The sequence below is a fragment of the Bos grunniens genome, chromosome 22, assembly GCF_055505025.1.
Source record: "Bos grunniens cultivar Pamir isolate PY7600 chromosome 22, Bosgru_T2T1.0, whole genome shotgun sequence".
NCBI lineage: Eukaryota > Metazoa > Chordata > Mammalia > Artiodactyla > Bovidae > Bos > Bos grunniens.
The window spans coordinates 23139916-23158357 of NC_141186.1; the positions used below are offsets into that span (position 1 = coordinate 23139916).

The following is an 18442-nucleotide window of genomic DNA, read 5'->3' on the forward strand; positions in this document are numbered from 1 at the left end:
GCCATACCATATCCTGTTTAGACATCAGCTCAAGGGAAGACGATGATAAAGATGATAACTTTTATATGCATGATTTGTTCCATTATTTACCTTGATGGATAATTTAATAAACACAAATAATATAGGGAAAATATGTGACTGTTAAAACTGCAGGTTTTCCTGCATTTGTTCTGTGAACTCATAATCAGTGTACACATTTTTGCAACAACAAAAAATATAAACCTGTTTCTCATTTTCAACTGAAAGTTAGTGATTTGAGCTGTGTGTGTATGTAGGGAAAGAGGAAAGGAGGAAAGAAGGCAAACTACGACTGCATTTGATGTGTATAGGTTATCAATCTTGGGAAAATGTGGATACATCTTTCTGTTTCATCTGCATTTTATCCTGTTTCATCTCCTCTCCTGCTTCTCACAGAACAGCCTGCTCAGGAACTTCTCTCTTATCAACACTCCAACAGTCACATCTTTCCCACATTCAGGCTACCTGGCTCTCATCATTCTCCTCCTGTGCCCCTTCCCTCTCCATTTCCAGCCCCCTTCTTCCCCCACCCTACCCCGTCAACTCTAATACATCTTCTGATTCCCAGTTTCAAAATCAAGGAACCAGGCTACCGCAAGAGAGTGGGTAAAGTGGGGAAGAGAGTGAACAAAGAACAAATGCTCATTTACCATGAAGAGGGGAAAAAAGGCTGAGTACCTTCACAAACAAGTAGTTTTTACTTGTGAAGGTGCTCAGTTTGTCCACAAATGAAGGTAAGAGAGAGAGATCTCTTTTGGCTCAGAGCATAAGAAAAGGAGAGGAGTAAGGGGAAAAGAATAGTAATCATAGTAACAATACTGGTAGTTATGACCGTAATCAGCAGCGGCATCATACAGCAGTTACAAATGCTTGTTATTGAGCATTTCCTATATTCCAGACGCTGCCCTGAACACACTGATTTGGAAAACAAATTTGGCATGTGAGGGAGAGGAGGCTACTGCCACTTGCATTGAGCTGTTAAACTGAGGTCTGGTCTGCACTCTTTCCACTAAGCTCCCTTGGTTCCTGAAGTGAGGCATTAGAACAGGGTAGCGTGATTGATGGTTGCATTGGTTGTGGTAGCTTGGTATTTGCACCTTCTTTTAGTGCATTCACTTACTTTATGGAAAAGAGCCTTCCCACTCCACGTGGTACCTCTGACTGAAACGGAACCATGTGGCCCATGCCTGGCCTATCATAGTGAGCTGTGCTAATGACACACAGGTTACTATGCAAGTCAGGCCAATCAGAGTTCTCTTCTGACACACTTATTTCTACATGCTGAAAGCACCCTGTTTTCCAGGGTCACTAAGTTGGATGATACAAGCTTGGGTCTGCTTTGTTTTCCACACTCCCCTTTACTGCCCAGCACACCCTTATATGCAAAGTAGAATGGCCACAAAAGAACAGAATGAGGCCAGTCCACATGAGTATAGGAAAGGAAACAGAGCTGCAAAAGCCTGGAGATAAAGAGCAGATCAGTCTTCACATGAACTGAGTCAGGATAGCCCTATATTTCACTTAAGCTGATTGGGTTGGGTTGGTTGACTCATAACTGAGTCATAATTAATACATGTTTTAAGAATGAGAAGACCTTTGATGGGAAGGACAGTTGAGATAGAGGGAAGAAAGTGAATGGAAGAGGTAGGGGAGTTCAAGGTCATTTCAGGGAACAAAAGGCTTTAGCATTCATATGAATGGATGAAGTGGAGAAACAGGAGTGCTATCTAGAGAAGTAAGTGGGGCAGAGGGTCGCTGAAAATCCCGAGTTGAGTCTTCAAGAAAAGAGTGCTGTCGATGCTGAGTGTGTGAAAATCCGGTGTAAGGTGAAGCTCGGCCTGGAGGAGTTAGGATATTGTTGCAGTTTGGCTGTAAGCCTACAGCTACATCGCCTGTAAAATGCTTTTATGTTTTTATTTGAATGCCTTTAGGCCAGGCTTACAGTTTCCAACAGTCCTCAGCCCTCTGTATTTTCTCAGATATAACCTGCTTCCTTCATTTATGTGATCTGCTATCTCTGAAATTGCCAAGGAACCATCTCTGTGTTCTGTCTCTTCAGTATCCACCGTTCCAGTTAGATGAAATGATGTTGCATTGCTCGTCCAAGTCCTTCACGTAATGTCATATGGTGTTTCTTTGCTAGGTGGGTGGGACCCGTTGCTCTTGAGCATCAGTAGATGTATGGTTATGGTGTTCATTTCTCACTGAGGAATGCCTTATGCTCTCCTCTCTGTCTAAGGCCTGCTTGACTTCCAGAGTTTTCTTGAGACACCAGGTCCACCAGGCACCTTCCTGGATTCTATCCCCAGGTCTTTCCACACCACTCCAACCACTTATAGCTGGAAGATTGTTTCAGCAGCTGAAGTTAGTTAACAAATTCAGTGCTTAGTAACACGGTTTATTATGTTTCCTATGTTTAATTTCTGTCTCTTGAAGAATTTTGTTAACATCTTAAAGTTGGAGATTATTTCTCATTTGCTGTGTTTTTCTGTAATGTTGAGGATACCACGGGAGCCCCCAGTAGACTTAATGGTTTCTGACAATAAGCCACATAATCCCATCTGTCAAAAAAAATCTCAATTTTACACATGAATCATTTGGAGAAAATTCATCTTCTCCCATCTTTTAGTGTTTTGTCCTCATGTTCTGCCATAATTGTAGAATTGAATTTTGGTCAGATTTCAAACTTTCTTTTCATTAGTCTGAGATAGAGTATTACAGTGAGCACAGCTGACTTCTAACTTGAATGCAACTCCTCCAAGTCAGGACTATGGAACATCCGGAGCTTCTGAGGATGTGAAAAGCCTTAAATTGAGCCAAAGTGAGACGTAACTTTGATCTTGTCCTCTATACTCTGTAAGAAGTCTTTATACAATGTTTTTTAAAGCAAAGAAAGTGAGTTTTGATCTAATAAAACCCATCTTACAAGTACTTCTGTCCTTTTCTAGGAAAAACTTTAGAAATGATATCATTTCTAATTTTAATATCTTTGAAATGAAAAGGAGTCTTAAATGTAATATGTTCCAAATAAAAGGGAAGAATTGGTTCTAGGAAAACAACCACTTTCCAAGGTACTTTCTCTCATCTTTTTCCTGTTCACCCCTCTTTAACTGATATTGAGGGCCCGTCTCAAAGCACTCTCCAGAGTATATTTGCATGCACAACGAACCTCTGTAAAGCAGGTTTATTGCTATGAGTGTATCCCTCAAGTGTGAATGACCATAGGTTGGTGGGTTAATTCACATTGTGTGAAAAGTAGCCTAATGCCTGACTCCTCTGATGAGGTGTATTTAATATTCCAAGTGGCGAAGTGCCTCAAGAGGAGTTGGCATGTTGAAATTTTAAGCACCATTGCACATGCACGCAGAAGACATTTTTCTGAGAAACCAGCGTTCGTAACACTTTCTGAGCGCATGGCTGAGGATTATCACTCAAGCAGTTATTCACGGAGCCCCATGGGGGTGAGCACAAGGCTAACAGGAGGAACAGTCTGCATCTGTGGGACAAGGGGCCCTCACACCTCACTGAATCCCTGCACACGTGTTATGCTCTCAAACTCCTGATGGCAGGAATTAGCCTGCGGGTTCCAGAGATCTGCAGGCTTTTGCCCGAGGGAAGCAGAGCTTACAGCTCCTGAGTCCGTAATAAGCTTTTTACCTTAACGCATTTGCTTCTGCACTCCAGCTATTTCAACAGGGACTATCATTTCACACACTGTTGTCCTCCAAAATGTGATACTGTTTGTCCTGCATTTAGATGGAAAGAACTCGCAGCTCGCTCATAAGTCGTAATAGGTTCCTGTATTAAAACATTTGCTTCATCAGTCTGGTGACTGCAGGCCTCACCATCATTTCACACATCGTTGTCTTGGAAACGTCCTGGTGTTTGTGGAGCTTCACTGCTTCTACTCTGAGACGCAGTCTTGCACTCCATCTGACAGGACAAGATGAGATGGGTGTGTACTTTCACTCAGAGTTGATTTGTTATGGATTTTATTTTTGCAACACAGCTTGACCACCTGCAGAGAAAAGCCCTCCAGTGCTCTTAGCACGACTGGTGTGCCTTATCTTCCCATGTATTCTGAAGACAGATGAACAGTTTGCACAGATCCTTTGGAAGGCACCGTGAATATTAATGTACTGGGATGAGCAATGTTTTGGTTTGCAGCACTCAAACGTAATCTGATAATCCTCTATACATAGGTGACTTCTGACACTCTCATCATAATTATAGTTCATGAATTCTTACTATGTGCTAAGCACTATACATTTAATCTCTTCAGCAAACCCAGGAGGAAAGTAACAAAATCCCAAATCTGTCTGGTTAGCAAGGTCATTCCTTTAGAATCAAGATCTAAACTGAGGGCCCAGACAAAGGCTTTCTACTATATTATATTGCCAATAGCCATTTATGTTGTTTTAAAGCACCAATTCCTTCTAGAAAATAATCTAAAATATCAGATCAGATCAGATCAGTCGCTCAGTTGTGTCCGACTCTTTGCGACCCCATGAATCACAGCACGCCAGGCCTACCTGTCCATCACCAACTCCCAGAGTTCACTCAGACTCATGTCCATCAAGTCAGTGATGCCATCCAGCCATCTCATCCTGTCGTCCCCTTCTCCTCTTGCCCCCAATCCCTCCCAGCATCAGAGTCTTTTCCAATGAGTCCACTCTTCGCATGAGGTGGCCAAAGTACTGGAGTTTCAGCTTTAGCATCATTCCTAGCAAAGAAATCCTAGGTCTGATCTCCTTCAGAATGGACTGGTTGGATCTCCTTGCAGTCCAAGGGACTCTCAAGAGTCTTCTCCAACACCACAGTTCAAAAGCATCAGTTCTTCGGTGCTCAGCCTTCTTCACAGTCCAACTCTCACATCCATACATGACCACAGGAAAAACCATAGCCTTGACTAGACGGACCTTTGTTGGCAAAGTAATGTCTCTGCTTTTGAATATGCTATCTAGGTTGGTCATAACTTTCCTTCCAAGGAGTAAGCGTCTTTTAATTTCATGGCTGCGTCACCATCTGCAGTGATTTTGGAGCCCCCCAAAATAAAGTCTGACACTGTTTCCACTGTTTCCCCATCTAGTCCCCATGAAGTGATGGGACCAGATGCCATGATCTTTGTTTTCTGAATGTTGAGCTTTAAGCCAACTTTTTCACTCTCCACTTTCACTTTCATCAAGAGGCTTTTGAGTTCCTCTTCACTTTCTGCCATAAGGGTGGTGTCATCTGCATATCTGAGGTTATTGATATTTCTCCCAGCAATCACCCAAGGTTCAGAGCAGCACTATTTACAATAGCCAAGACATGGCAACAACCTAAATTACCATTGACATAAATGGATACAGAAAAGGTGATACACACACACACACCTGTTACTCACCCATTAAAAAGAATGACATAATGCCATTTGCAGCAACGTGGAGGGACCTAAAGATGATCATACTAAGTGAAGTAAGTCCAAAGGACAAATACTATTGATATTTATATGTGAATCTAAAACACAACACGAAAGAACATATCTACAAAATAAAACTCACAGATAGAGAAAACAGACTTGTGGTCGCCAAGGTTGGGTAGGGGAGGGAAGAATTGGGAGTCTGGGATTAGCAGATGCAAACTAGTACCCATTGAATGGATTAACAACAAGGTCCTGCTGTACAGCACAGGGAAGTATGTTCAACATTCCATGACAAGCTATAATGAAAAATAATATGAAAAAGAGTATTATGTATAACTGAGTTACTATGCTGTATAGCAGAAATTAAACACAACACTGTAAATCAATTGTACTTCAGTAAAATAAAACGATAAATGCAGTGTCTCCTCTTAGAAATATGAGTTCAAAAAATATGCCTTAAAGAGAACAGTAAAAAGAACTCATGGAATCACAAACCTTCACAGAGACTGGAATACACTTAAAAGATTATCTAATTCAACTTATTTTATAAAGGAAGAAATTGACAAAACTGATTTTGAAAGGTTAGATGATGTGTCCAAGATGACAAAGCCAGTCATGAGTAAATTCAGATTGTCTGACTGACTTTTCAGTGCTGTGTCCTCTACAATTTAAATGAAACTTCCCTTTTTAAGTGTGATTATGAAGCTGGTTTTAGAAAAGGCAGAGGAACCAGAGATCAAATTGCCAACATCTGCTGGATCATGGAAAAAGGAAGAGAGTTCCAGAAAAAACATCTATTTCTGCTTTATTGACTATGCCAAAGCCTTTGACTGTGTGGATCACAATCAACTGTGGAAAATTCTGAAAGAGATGGGAATACCAGACCACCTGATCTGCCTCTTGAGAAATTTGTATGCAGGTCAGGAAGCAACAGTTAGAACTGGACATGGAACAACAGACTGGTTCCAAATAGGAAAAGGAGTACGTCAAGGCTGTATATTGTCACCCTGCTTATTTAACTTATATGCAGAGTACATCATGAGAAACGTTGGACTGGAAGAAGCACAAGCTGGAATCAAGATTGCCGGGAGAAATATCAATAACCTCAGATATGCAGATGACACCACCCTTATGGCAGAAAGTGAAGAGGAACTCAAAAAGCCTCTTGATGAAAGTGAAAGTGGAGAGTGAAAAAGTTGGCTTAAAGCTCAACATTCAGAAAACGAAGATCATGGCATCTGGTCCCATCACTTCATGGGAAATAGATGGGAAACAGTGGAAACAGTGTCAGACTTTATTTTTCTGGGCTCCAAAATCACTACAGATGTTGACCGCAGCCATGAAATTAAAAGACGCTTACTCCCTGGAAGGAAGGTTATGACCAACCTAGATAGCATATTCAAAAGCAGAGATATTACTTTGCCAACAAAGGCCCGTCTAGTCAAGGCTATGGTTTTTCCTGTGGTCACGTATGGATGTGAGAGTTGGACTGTGAAGAAGGCTGAGCACCGAAGAACTGATGCTTTTGAACTGCAGTGTTGGAGAAGACTCTTGAGAGTCCCTTGGACTGCAAGGATATCCAACCAGTCCATTCTGAAGGAGATCAGCCCTGGGATTTCTTTGGAAGTACTGATGCTAAAGCTGAAACTCCAGTACTTTGGCCACCTCATGCGAAGAGTTGACTCATTGGAAAAGACTCTGATGCTGGGAGGGATTGGGGGCAAGAGGAGAAGGGGACGACAGAGGATGAGATGGCTGGATGGCATCACTGACTCGATGGACGTGAGTCTGAGTGAACTCTGGGAGTTGGTGATGGACAGGGAGGCCTGGCGTGCTGTGATTCATGGGGTCGCAAAGAGTCAGACACGACTGAGCGACTGATCTGATCTAATCTGATCATTTGAAAGTAGAGTCTTTTCTCTTCTGGATATATACCCAGGAGTGGGGTTGCTGGATCATATGGCAACTCTCTTTTTAGATTTCTGAGGAACCTCCATACTGTTTTCCATTCTGGATGCACCAAGTTACATTCCCACCAACACAGTTGTAAGACATTTCCTTTTTTTCCATGCACTCTCCAGCATTTATTGTCCGTAGACTTTTTAATGGCCATTCTGGCCCATGTGAGGTGGTACATCACTGTAGTTCTGATTTATATTTCTCTAATGGTTAGTGATTGAGCATCCTTTTGTGCGCCTATTGGCCATCTGTATGTCGTCTTTGGACAAATGTCTATTTAGGTCTTCTTCCCGTTTTTTGACTAGGTTGTTTGCTTTTTGTTGTTGTTATTTAATTGTAGGAGCTGTTCATTTGTCTTGGAAATGAAGGCTTTGTAGATCATATCATTTGCAAATATTTTCACCCAGTCTGTAGGTTGTCTTTAATTCTGTTTATGGTTTCCTTTGCTGTACAAAAGCTTATAAGTTGATCAGGTACCATTTGTTTAATTTTTATTTTATTTCTATCGCCTTGGAAGACTAAGAGGAGACATTTTAGAGATCTTAGAGCATGGCCTCATTTGCCATTTTTCATGCAAAGAATTTCTCCTTCAGGAGAAATAGGTTAGCCCATCATGGCTAACCTATCTAAAATTCTAAAATGTCTCTTCTCTAGCCTCACTCTCAACATTTCCTGTCCTTTTCTTCACTTTTCTTATAGGATTCTAGACATTATACACACACATACACATATATATGTGTAAAACATTATACATACCTATATATGTACATATATATGAAAATATATATTTCTTGTATTGCATATTATATATTTTAGGTAATTTTCATGTGTCCAACAGTATGTAAGTTCCATGAGAGCATGGTTTTTGTTTGTTATATTCACCACTCTTTTCTCTAGTGCCTAGAGCCATGCTTAGTACATGGCTTGTGCTGAATAAATATTTCTATAACAGCAGCTGTGGAGTCTTTTCACCTCTCCCTTAAAATATCAAGCTCCCTCATACCATCTCAGAGAAACATATATTTAATAATAGTTGATATTTTCTCAGTACTATGTTTAACACTAAAAGTATCTTTAGTCAATTTTGCTGTTTTTTACATTTCCTTCAATTTCAAAGCAAAAATAGAAACCTTATAAATAAGGTACAATTATAGATCCTAAGAAATATAGTCAGTATTTTATAATAACTTTAAATGGAATATCATCTATAAAAATATTGAATCATGATGTTGTACACCTGAAACTAACATAATATTGTAAATCAACTACATATCAGTATAAAAAATAGCATCGTTCTGATGCAAACACTGTTGGAATTTCCTAACCTCCTTTCCAATTAGACTCCAGCCATCATACCCTCTTCGATAGAAATTCTGGAGCTGCTATAGTGAAGCAGTATTTGCTTCCCATTTTATACTTAACCTTGAGAGGAGAAAGGGGAATTGGAGTGGAAGGACCTCTCTGCCACTATAACACTAACTACAGAGTTAGTGTCATAAAGAAAGTTTCCTTTATGTGGGTAATTCATTGAAAAACACATATTCGAAGCAAAAATTTACCCTTTAAACCCTTATTTGACTCTCCGAGTTGTGAGTGAGTTCATTCCTACCTAACTTAGAGAAAGTGACTGTAGTCTTGGACCACTAAGTGCTAAGCATTCAATAAAAAATGGTCTCGGTGAACTTCTCACAGTGTGAGCTTCAAATCTTACACATTCCAAGCGAGAAATTATCTTTTGAAAAATGAAAGTCAAGAGACCTATGGGTTTTATAAATTTTTCAAGAGCTTTAGATGGATAATAAAAAAAAAGGGCAGAACATATTTCTCTTTGGTAGTAGGTTCCTCTCCCCCCACCAAAAAAATAGAGAACTCCCAGAAGGGGGAGCTCTCATGCCCTGAGAAGACTGCAGAGCCCAAGAGGAAGAAGAAAGACTTCTCTTCTTTCCTGGCCCAGACTCAGTGAAGAGCCACGGACTCTATTTTCTCTTACCCTCCCAAACTTCCCTTTCTTTTCTACAGAAGACTTCTCCTCCCTTTTCCATGTGGGAAAGTTGCACATGGTTTGCCATTGTTTGAGACCCGAATTGCAATTCTATGCTGGTCCCAAATATACCCATCATTGCTGGAGAAGTTGGAGAAGACTCTTGAGAGTCCCTTGGACTGCAAGGAGATCCAGCCAGTCCATTCTGAAGGAGATCAGCCCTAGGATTTCTTTGGAAGGACTGATGCTGAAGCTGAAACTCCAGTACTTTGGCCACCTCATGCGAAGAGTGGACTCATTGGAAAAGACTCTGATGCTGGGAGGGATTGGGGGCAGGAGCAGAAGGGGACGACAGAGGATGAGATGGCTGGATGGCATCACTGACTTGATGGACGTGAGTCTGAGTGAACTCTGGGAGTACTGATGGACAGGGAGGCCTGGCGTGCTGCGGTTCATGGGGTCATGAAGTGTCGGACACGACTGAGCAACTGAACTGAACTGAACTGGCAATCTATTTGTTTCTGGTCAACTAGGCACACCTCAGAGTGTAACTAGGTTACACTCTGATTGTAACCCCTTGTTGCCTTGAATATCTATTTGCCATCAGACCCCATAGTTCGTTTAGTAGTATTTTTAGTCAGATATTTGCTTGGCCTATGTACATATGTCTGTAAGTAACAGAGGTGGACTTGAAAGCTTCCCTTCAAGTGTAAGTGTGTGTGTGTGTGTGTGTGTATGATAATCTGCACCCAAATTTCAGAGTAACTCATGATTTCATGGATAAATTAAACCTTTGGAATATGGAAAAAAAATAAAGTATAAAATAGGAATTACTACCCCAAATTGTAGACCAAGTTTTAAGAATAAAACAGCTGTTATATTTTCTTATAAAATCCTTCAAGTTCTGTTGATACTTAATCATTCATTTTTGCTAATTTTACTAGGTAATATGTAAAATATTTTGCCCTCTCAACTGATACCTATTTGATCTAATTCAGAGAAGTCTATTACGTTAACATTCCTGCTTTGTGAATAAGAGTAAATCTGAAAATGGTATAGTGGTTTAACACAGTGAAAATTTACTGTTCCCCCATTGTTAGCAGGGTGAAGGGGGAGGGCTCCATTTCACAGATTTATTCAGGGACCCCAGCTCTTCCTCAAAGCTATGGTTTTTCCTGTAGTCATATACAAATGTGAAAGCTGGACGGTAAAAAAGGCTGAATGCCAAAGAATTGATGCCTTCGAACTGTGGTGCTGGAGAAGACTCTTGAGAGTCCCTTGGACAGCAAGGAGATCAAACCAGTCAATCCTAGAGGAAATCAACCCTGAATATTCATTCGAAGGACTGCTGCTGAAGCTGAAGCTTCAATACTTTGGCCACCTCATGCGAAGAGCTGACTCATTGGAAAAGACCCTGATGCTGGGAAAGGTTGAAGGCAGGAAAAGAAGGGGATGACAGAGGATGAGATGGTTGGATGGCATCACCGACTCAGTGGACATGAGTTTAGCAAAGATCGGGAGATGCTGAAGGACAGGGAAACCTGGCGTGCTGCAGTCCATGGGATCACAAAGAGTCAGACATAACTGAGTGACTTAACAACAACAGCAACAAAAAGCTGGATATTAACCACTGGGGCTCTAAATTGTGTCCTGAGTTTGCTCAAACTCATATTGATTGAGTTGGTGATGTCATTCGACCATCATGACTGAGCGACTGAACAAGAACAGCTCTTCCTCCATGTGATACAGCCCCACACAGGTGGCTATAAGGTGCCAGAGGAAGATGAAGAAAGAAAAACTTTATGCAGAGAGACATACAATGGTCCATGCCTGAAAGGGACAAGCATTCTACTGACCAGAACCTACTGATACAGGTCCACCTGACCATAAGGGTTTAAACAAAGCTAGGCTATTGACTGCGGCAGATGGGCCCTGGCACTCACTGGTGGCTTCTGCAACAGTGTAGATTTGTCTATATTCTAAAACTTTGACTGTGGCCTTGACACAAAAGTCCACAAAACAATCTCCCCATTTCTCTAATAGCACTTGAAGTGGTCTAATGCTTAAATGAGAAGAAACGCTGTATATAGTATTGTGTTGCCTTAACCCAGGTCATAGTGGTGGGAAGAAACAACATTGAGTAAAGAAAAAGTGATTGAATTTAGAGTCAAAATGCTAGATTCTACTAACATTTATTGGCCAAGCCTCTTACCTTCCCTGTAAAGTTCTAAGACTGGAGTGAGAAGATTATCCACTACATGACCTGTAAAAGTAATCCCTTCTCTCCTGACTGCATATACAGGCCTGTTTGCATTTTCTGATGCCATTTGTGAAAAGGGTATGTGACATTTGTCTTTAGGATCTGGCCTTTATATGCAATATTACAAAGTATTCTTGTTTAGTCGCTCAATTGTGTCCAACTCTTTTGCGACCCTATGGACTCTAGCCCATCAGGCTCCCCTGATCATGGATTTTTCCAGGCAAGAATACTGGAGTGGGTTGTCATTTCCTTCTCCGGGGGATCTTTCCCACCCAGGGATTGAACCCACATCGCCTGCATAGGCAAGCGGGTACTTTACCACTGAGCCACCTGGGAAGCCCTTAATAAAGTATTCCTGTGTTTAAATTGCCCCATTCTGTGGCACAAACATTTCACTAATATGGGAGTAACCATTGTGATGAATGGAAACTTTCACTATCCCCAGCTCCTTATGAGCACTGAACATTTGTCCCTCTCTCTTCATTGGGTGGTTCTTTCCAAAAGTCTCGGATAGGCAGTTCTCTCACACATGCCCGGATGACTATTCCGCTGAATACTCACGAGTTTCCTGGCGTTGTCTCTGTGCAGCTCTCTTCGGTTTCTGTCCAGTGGTCTATCCTGAATTCACCCAGGATGTCCACCAGACTCTGCCTGTGTCCCCTCCTGTGTCATAACCTGAAAACTGTCCTGGGCAGATGGGCTGGCATACTCTTAGGACCCACCTCATTTGTTTCCTGTCTTTCAGAGATCTTTGTCCTTCATTGCCTGATGTCCAGGATCTTGAAAACCACTTTTCTATGTTTTGTCTACTTTTTGATCGTTTCAGGCAGGAGAGTATATCCAGTACCTGCTATTCCATATTGAGTGAAAGCAGAAGTTCCCCAGGTACTATTCAAATATGGTGAGCAAGTTACCTACCTTTTTAGAATTTAGTGGGTTTTTCCCCCTATATCTTGAATATGACACTACTTTATAAGCCTGTGTATGTCATCTTCTACCTGATTGGCTCTTTATTCCCACTAGCTTTTTTCATGTATGAAATTGTCAATTTGAAGCTACAACACGTCAAATAACTTACATTCTCTCTTGTTTGTCAGACACAGTAGTGATCATTTCTCAACCTTTCCTTTAGATAGTAACACATCCTTTGAACACATTTCTGAGAATAACTGAAATAATCATTTTGGTTCCCAAATGCACTGAGACAAAGGAAAGATGATACAGACAAAGGCAAGTCTTCTCACTCAAGGACTTCCCTTGTGCAAGGGCACCCCCCACAACATAGTTAGTTCTGACTGTCTCCAGTCTGGTTGCTGGACAGAGGCCAGAAATAGCCCTAAAGGCTTTTCTGAGCCCAGAAATGTAAGACCAACTGGGGAATATTATTTTTTACTAGATGCCTGCATTACTGATTTGGCCTTACACCCAGAGAAATGTGTTCTTGATGAACACAGCCTGGCAGACAGGCGATGTCGATCAAAGGCCTAGTCACAGCATTGACTACCTGCTTGTAAAAATCTTAGATAGTGCCAACAGAGAGAGTCCCAGCTTCCTGTGAGAGACAGAGGAAAAAAAAAAAAAACCTCAGTCTTTGATTTTGAAATAATCCTACAAAGTATCACCTTGGCAAAGTGTATTTAAGAAATTTGTTTTTTCTAACTTATAAAATTTTAACTATGGCTATTTGAACATCACCTTTAGATTCAAAGTGGTTTCATTTCTGCCAAGTCAAAATTGCTATGGGACACATTTAGTTAATTTAAGAAACTATTTTGTTAGGCTGATTCTCAGGTTGGTAACCTGGGAGACATGCCAATTAAAGACACTTAGCTCCATAAAGAATTTGGGTCAGTGTTTCATAGGGGAAGAACTTGAATAACTATCAAGGAACCAGCTCTTTAGTGCAAATGTAAAATACTTTGATGCATAATTTTTTGCAAAGAGCTTTTCCAGAAATATTCCTATGATTTACAAAATAGGATATTCATTCAAGGCTTTCCACATCTGAATACAAACCTACCTAAGAGCATGTTTCAACACGTCTGGTAGAATCAGATAAATGTAAAAATCCCATGGAAAATAAAATCTGTTGTGCCCATGTCACAGAGAATAGTGATTGGCTTAAAGATAGACATGTGACCCACTTGGGGCAATCAGAATCCCTCCTCATTTCCCTTGTGAAAGGAACGTCAGGAAGAATCTTTTTCTTCTCTGCCTGGTTAGAGATTAAGATTTACTTTCATGTGAGGGAGCCTGTATACAGACTGAGAGAGTAAGCCGAAAATGCTGAAAGACATAAATAGAAGATAAGAAAGGGTGCCAGCTGTGGTTCAGTCCTTGTTTTCATCCCTTATCCTTGTTTTCATCTCATCGTTCTAGAACTTTGGGAGTAGAAACCAACAAATTACTACATATTATGTTATTTAGCATTGAATTTTTGTCACTTGACTGTACATTAGAATTCTAATACATACAGATGAGGAAGCAACCTAGATGCCCATCAGCAGATGAATGGATAAGAAAGCTGTGGTACATATACACAATGGGGTATTACTCAGCCATTAAAAAGAATACGTTTGAATCAGTTCTAATGAGATGGATGAAACTGGAACCTATTATACAGAGTGAAGTAAGCCAGAAAGAAAAACACCAATACAGTATACTAATGCATGTATATGGAATTTAGAAAGATGGTAACAATAACCCTGTGTACGAGACAGCAAAAGAGACATTGATGTATAGATCAGTCTTATGGACTCTGTGGGAGAGGGAGAGGGTGGGGAGATTTGGGAGAATGGCATTGAAACATGTATAATATCATGTATGAAATGAGTCGCCAGTCCAGGTTCGATGCACGATGCTGGATGCTTGGGGCTGGTGCACTGGGACGACCCAGAGGGAGGGTATGGGGAGGGAGGAGGGAGGAGGGTTCAGGATGGGGAACACAGGTATACCTGTGGCGGATTCATTTCGATATTTGGCAAAACTAATACAGTAGTAAAGTTTAAAAATAAAATAAAATTTAAAAAAATATATGATTTTTTATCTTGATTAAAGGCATCACTTGATTTTTAAATAATTTTTACACAGAAGAAAAGCCATTTATTACTCAAATGTAAGAGATTTGGTATTTCAAACAAAGGAAGATGCATAAACAGTTTTAGAATATTATTGCAAAAAATAAGTGAAATACATGAAACATGAATAAAACCAAATAAAATCTTTACTTTCATTTTTATTTTCTTTTATTGATATCAAAAAGACATCTTAGGATATAATGTTTTTTCTTCCATTTTACCTTTTTTTGGTAAAAGGCCTAAAATGGTGTAAAATTTTAGAAAACAAAAATTGCTAAGAGAAATTTTCTTTGCCTGAGGTAGAAATAAAAATAAAATGACGAACCATATAATGTCAAAGCTTATAGGAGAAGAAACCCTGTGGGCAGTTGAAGGTCATGTCTGCGATATCTTAGTGATTTTCAAGGCTGCATTTCCAAGTTTTCTCCCTCTTTCCTTGCAAAGCCCCTTTACTCCTGCATCTATTTTAGCTGCCAGGCCCAGTCAGTCAGAGGCTTCCCAGACCACCACAGCCGTTGTTTCTTTAACTCAGAGAAATCCCTGATGCTCACTTGGTGCTCATTCTTAGCTTTAAAGTAAGAATATGTATTGACTTTGTCATTATATCATGCCCATATTTTACTTCCTGGCTGAAGAAAAATACTGAATTATATTTCCCCTTTTGTATGAGTATAGATAATAACATAGCTATATAGTCATATATCTGCTAAAACTTCTGTTAATGACTGAAAGTGTTTTTGCAGACTTTTAGAAATGGAATAGACATGGAGGAAAGCCTCATAACATCAACTTTCTTCTATATAATAGAAATTATGAAGAGAACAGAGTATATGAAACAACTGTTGTTTTTTTAAAAAAATAATAAATAATATATCTGCTTTTAAAAAAGGACAGGAAACTATTTTTAAAATATTGACCAAGCTTTCCAAGCAGTAAATAAATTTATTCTAATTCTAGTAGAATTTCTGAATTCTGAGATTAAAAAAAAAAAAAATTATACAGACAAGGAAAATAATCAAGTGACATCCAAATCCCAGCATTTAGTGTTCAGATAAGGCAGTATTTGGAGATTATTTGGTAAATAATATTCAGAAAAGTAGCTTTTTATTTTAAAAATATAGTTGACCCTTGAACAAAGTGGGATTCACCTGCATGGGTCCACTAAACATGCAGATATTTTTCAGTAGTAAATAGTTCCCTACTATATGCTATGTGGTTTGTTGAATCTGCCAGTGGGTGGGAACTAAGGATACAGGAGGCGGACCATAAATTATGAATGTATCAAATCATCCCATTGGTTGTTCAAAGGTCATGTGTATGTACGAAAAAAAAGGCTTAGGTTGGTTAAGAAATTTAGGTAGCAGTAGATAATCTAAGAAAATATTTTTAACATTGGGTGGGGAGGAAGGCTGAGAGTCAAAAGATTGCATGATTTGACTGCATAAAAACTGTAAAGTATTACATGGTAAAAAAAAAAATCTCATTACATAGTAAAGTAATGAAAGTGTATTTATGAGATACATGACTAAGAGAAAGTTAGTATCTTTAATATATAATAAGGCTATATGTCAATCAATGAAAATGAAACTCCATTCCAAATGAAAAATGGACAAAATAGATAGGCTGACAGTTGAGATAGAAGAGAAATAACCAATAAATATATGAAAAGAGAAAAAGATAAATATCTTTTAGAAGATGAGAAAATGTCTTTAACCATTCTGTTCAATAAATACCTTTATAATTATATGGCCAGGATGATATTTCTAAAACCTAAAAATAGAGATTCTTAGACTCAACCCATTTCAGTTACTATCTATTAATAGTTGGCTGGCAGTACCTGTATCACTATCTTAAGACAGATGGTTCCTAAGCCATATTTTGAGAACCACTAGCCTAGAGATTTTAATAGTGAGAGAACAGGTCGTCTTCTATGATCTTGGTGAGTGTGTAGTAGTTTATAAACTTCTTGGAGAGCTCTGTTAATATCTGCTACAGTTTTACACATGCTTATCTTTTAAGATGCTGCTTCTAGAATTTTACAACAGTGTGTGTTTAATATTTAAGGAAATTTTCTAATAAATGCATTAAGATATGTATATGTATTTTAATAATATAGTGGTTGTCAGCTCATTGTTTTATAGTAGCGCAGACCTTAGAAACAACCCAAATGCCCAGCAGAAAAGGGCTGCTTATATTAAGTTACAGTGATCCAAAAGGGTTCTAAGCTACTATCTGCATGAAATAATATTGCAGAAATAGCCATGATGTTTTAAATATGTGTATATTGGTGAGAGGAAGGCAATATAGAATATTTTGGCTTGATTAGAATGAAATATATATGATTTGATTCAAATTATGCTTAAATGTTTAAATATAGAAAAATGGAAAGTAATACACAACATTTACTAATGATTTTTTCTTGGAAGTTTTTATATCTACTTTACACACTTGAATATTATATGATTTTTTAGAAGTATATGTAATGTGTAAGTAAGCAATAAAATACTTAGTTTGTTTTGGATAGTTCCATTTCAAGAAAAAGCAACCCCAAACTCGATTTAGAGTTGAAAAGAAATATTTGGGTAATTAACAAGTTTGGATAAACTTGTCTCATATGGGCAAAGTCACAGTGAATCTGTAAAGAATGACTCAAACTTGCATCTGTGGATAGAGTAGACTAAATATATTACAAAATTGGTACCTTGTAAATTAATATGATTTTCCTAGAGATAAGCTTCAATCATATTTTTTGACTGAATTTAGAGTGTCTCAGGAGAAAAATATTCAGTTAGCTAAAATTGTAAAGCTTAAACCAAAGTTTGTCAGAGATGAAATTAGAACATAGATTACCAGGAAATACCTAAGTAGAAGAGAAGTTTCATAAAAAGAACATCATAATATAGCAAAATTAAACATTGATAATCTTTAAAAAAAGACTGCATGGTGAGATGTAGAAAATTTATTAAAATTTTAAAAAGTACATCAAATTTCATTAAAAGCTACATCTCTAAGTTCAAGAGGAGAAAATGTCTTCAGCTTTTAAAATTTAATTTGGTTTATTATGAAAGAAGTAATTAAAATGTAGTTTGAAATTACTAAGTTTAATTTCCTTTAAGTCAAATAGGAGCAAGATGGCTTGAGGGAAATATGAGGGCCAAGAGGCAAAGACTAGATAAAAAATTATTCTTAAGGGCTTACAGACTCATAAAAACTAACCTTTCTTGGGAATTAGGACTTTACTCCCATTCCAAAAATGAACAGTGCTGAATTTAACGTGCAACTAAATAGACAGGATAATGTGCTTACTTCAATGTATATTACTCTCTGTTACAGTAGAGTTGTGGTAGTGACGAATGAATCATTTAGTTACAAGTGATATATACTCAAGTCAAACTAACTTAAGAATATATAAAAGAGAAGAGAACTTCTGGTGTCATGTAAGAGGGGCAGAGCTTATGTCTTGTAGTAGCTGGATTCAGTTACTCAAATGATGTCTTTTACACAGTATCCCTCCCTTGGTTCTGCTTTTCTCCCCATTGGTTTTATTCTCAAATGGGCTTTGTCCCTGGGGTGGAAACCCAACCATGAACGGCTGTAAACTGCATTGTGCCCCTAACTAGTTTTCTAATGGAAAGCTTTTGCTTAATAGCTTCAACCACAAGTCTCAGGAAGAGCTCTTATTGGCCTGTCGAGGTATCACACTGTGTAAGAAATATATATTTGACCCTCATCTCTGCTTCTTA

At 38.9% G+C, this 18442-nt stretch overlaps 1 protein-coding gene across 9 annotated transcripts in view; it reads left to right on the plus strand.

Moving 5' to 3' along the window:
* CRBN (cereblon) overlaps positions 1-18442 on the plus strand; it is a 407739-nt gene that overhangs the window by 106791 nt on the left and 282506 nt on the right. Inside the window, exon 2 of one of the 9 annotated variants that reach the window (XM_086366670.1) lies at positions 12449-12507. The exons of 7 other annotated variants lie outside the window; for them this stretch is intronic. The gene's annotated coding sequence lies outside the window, so the exon portion shown is untranslated. Of the gene's footprint in view, positions 1-12448; positions 12524-18442 lie in introns of all 9 variants that reach the window. One more of the 9 variants, XM_086366663.1, reaches the window with a different exon arrangement.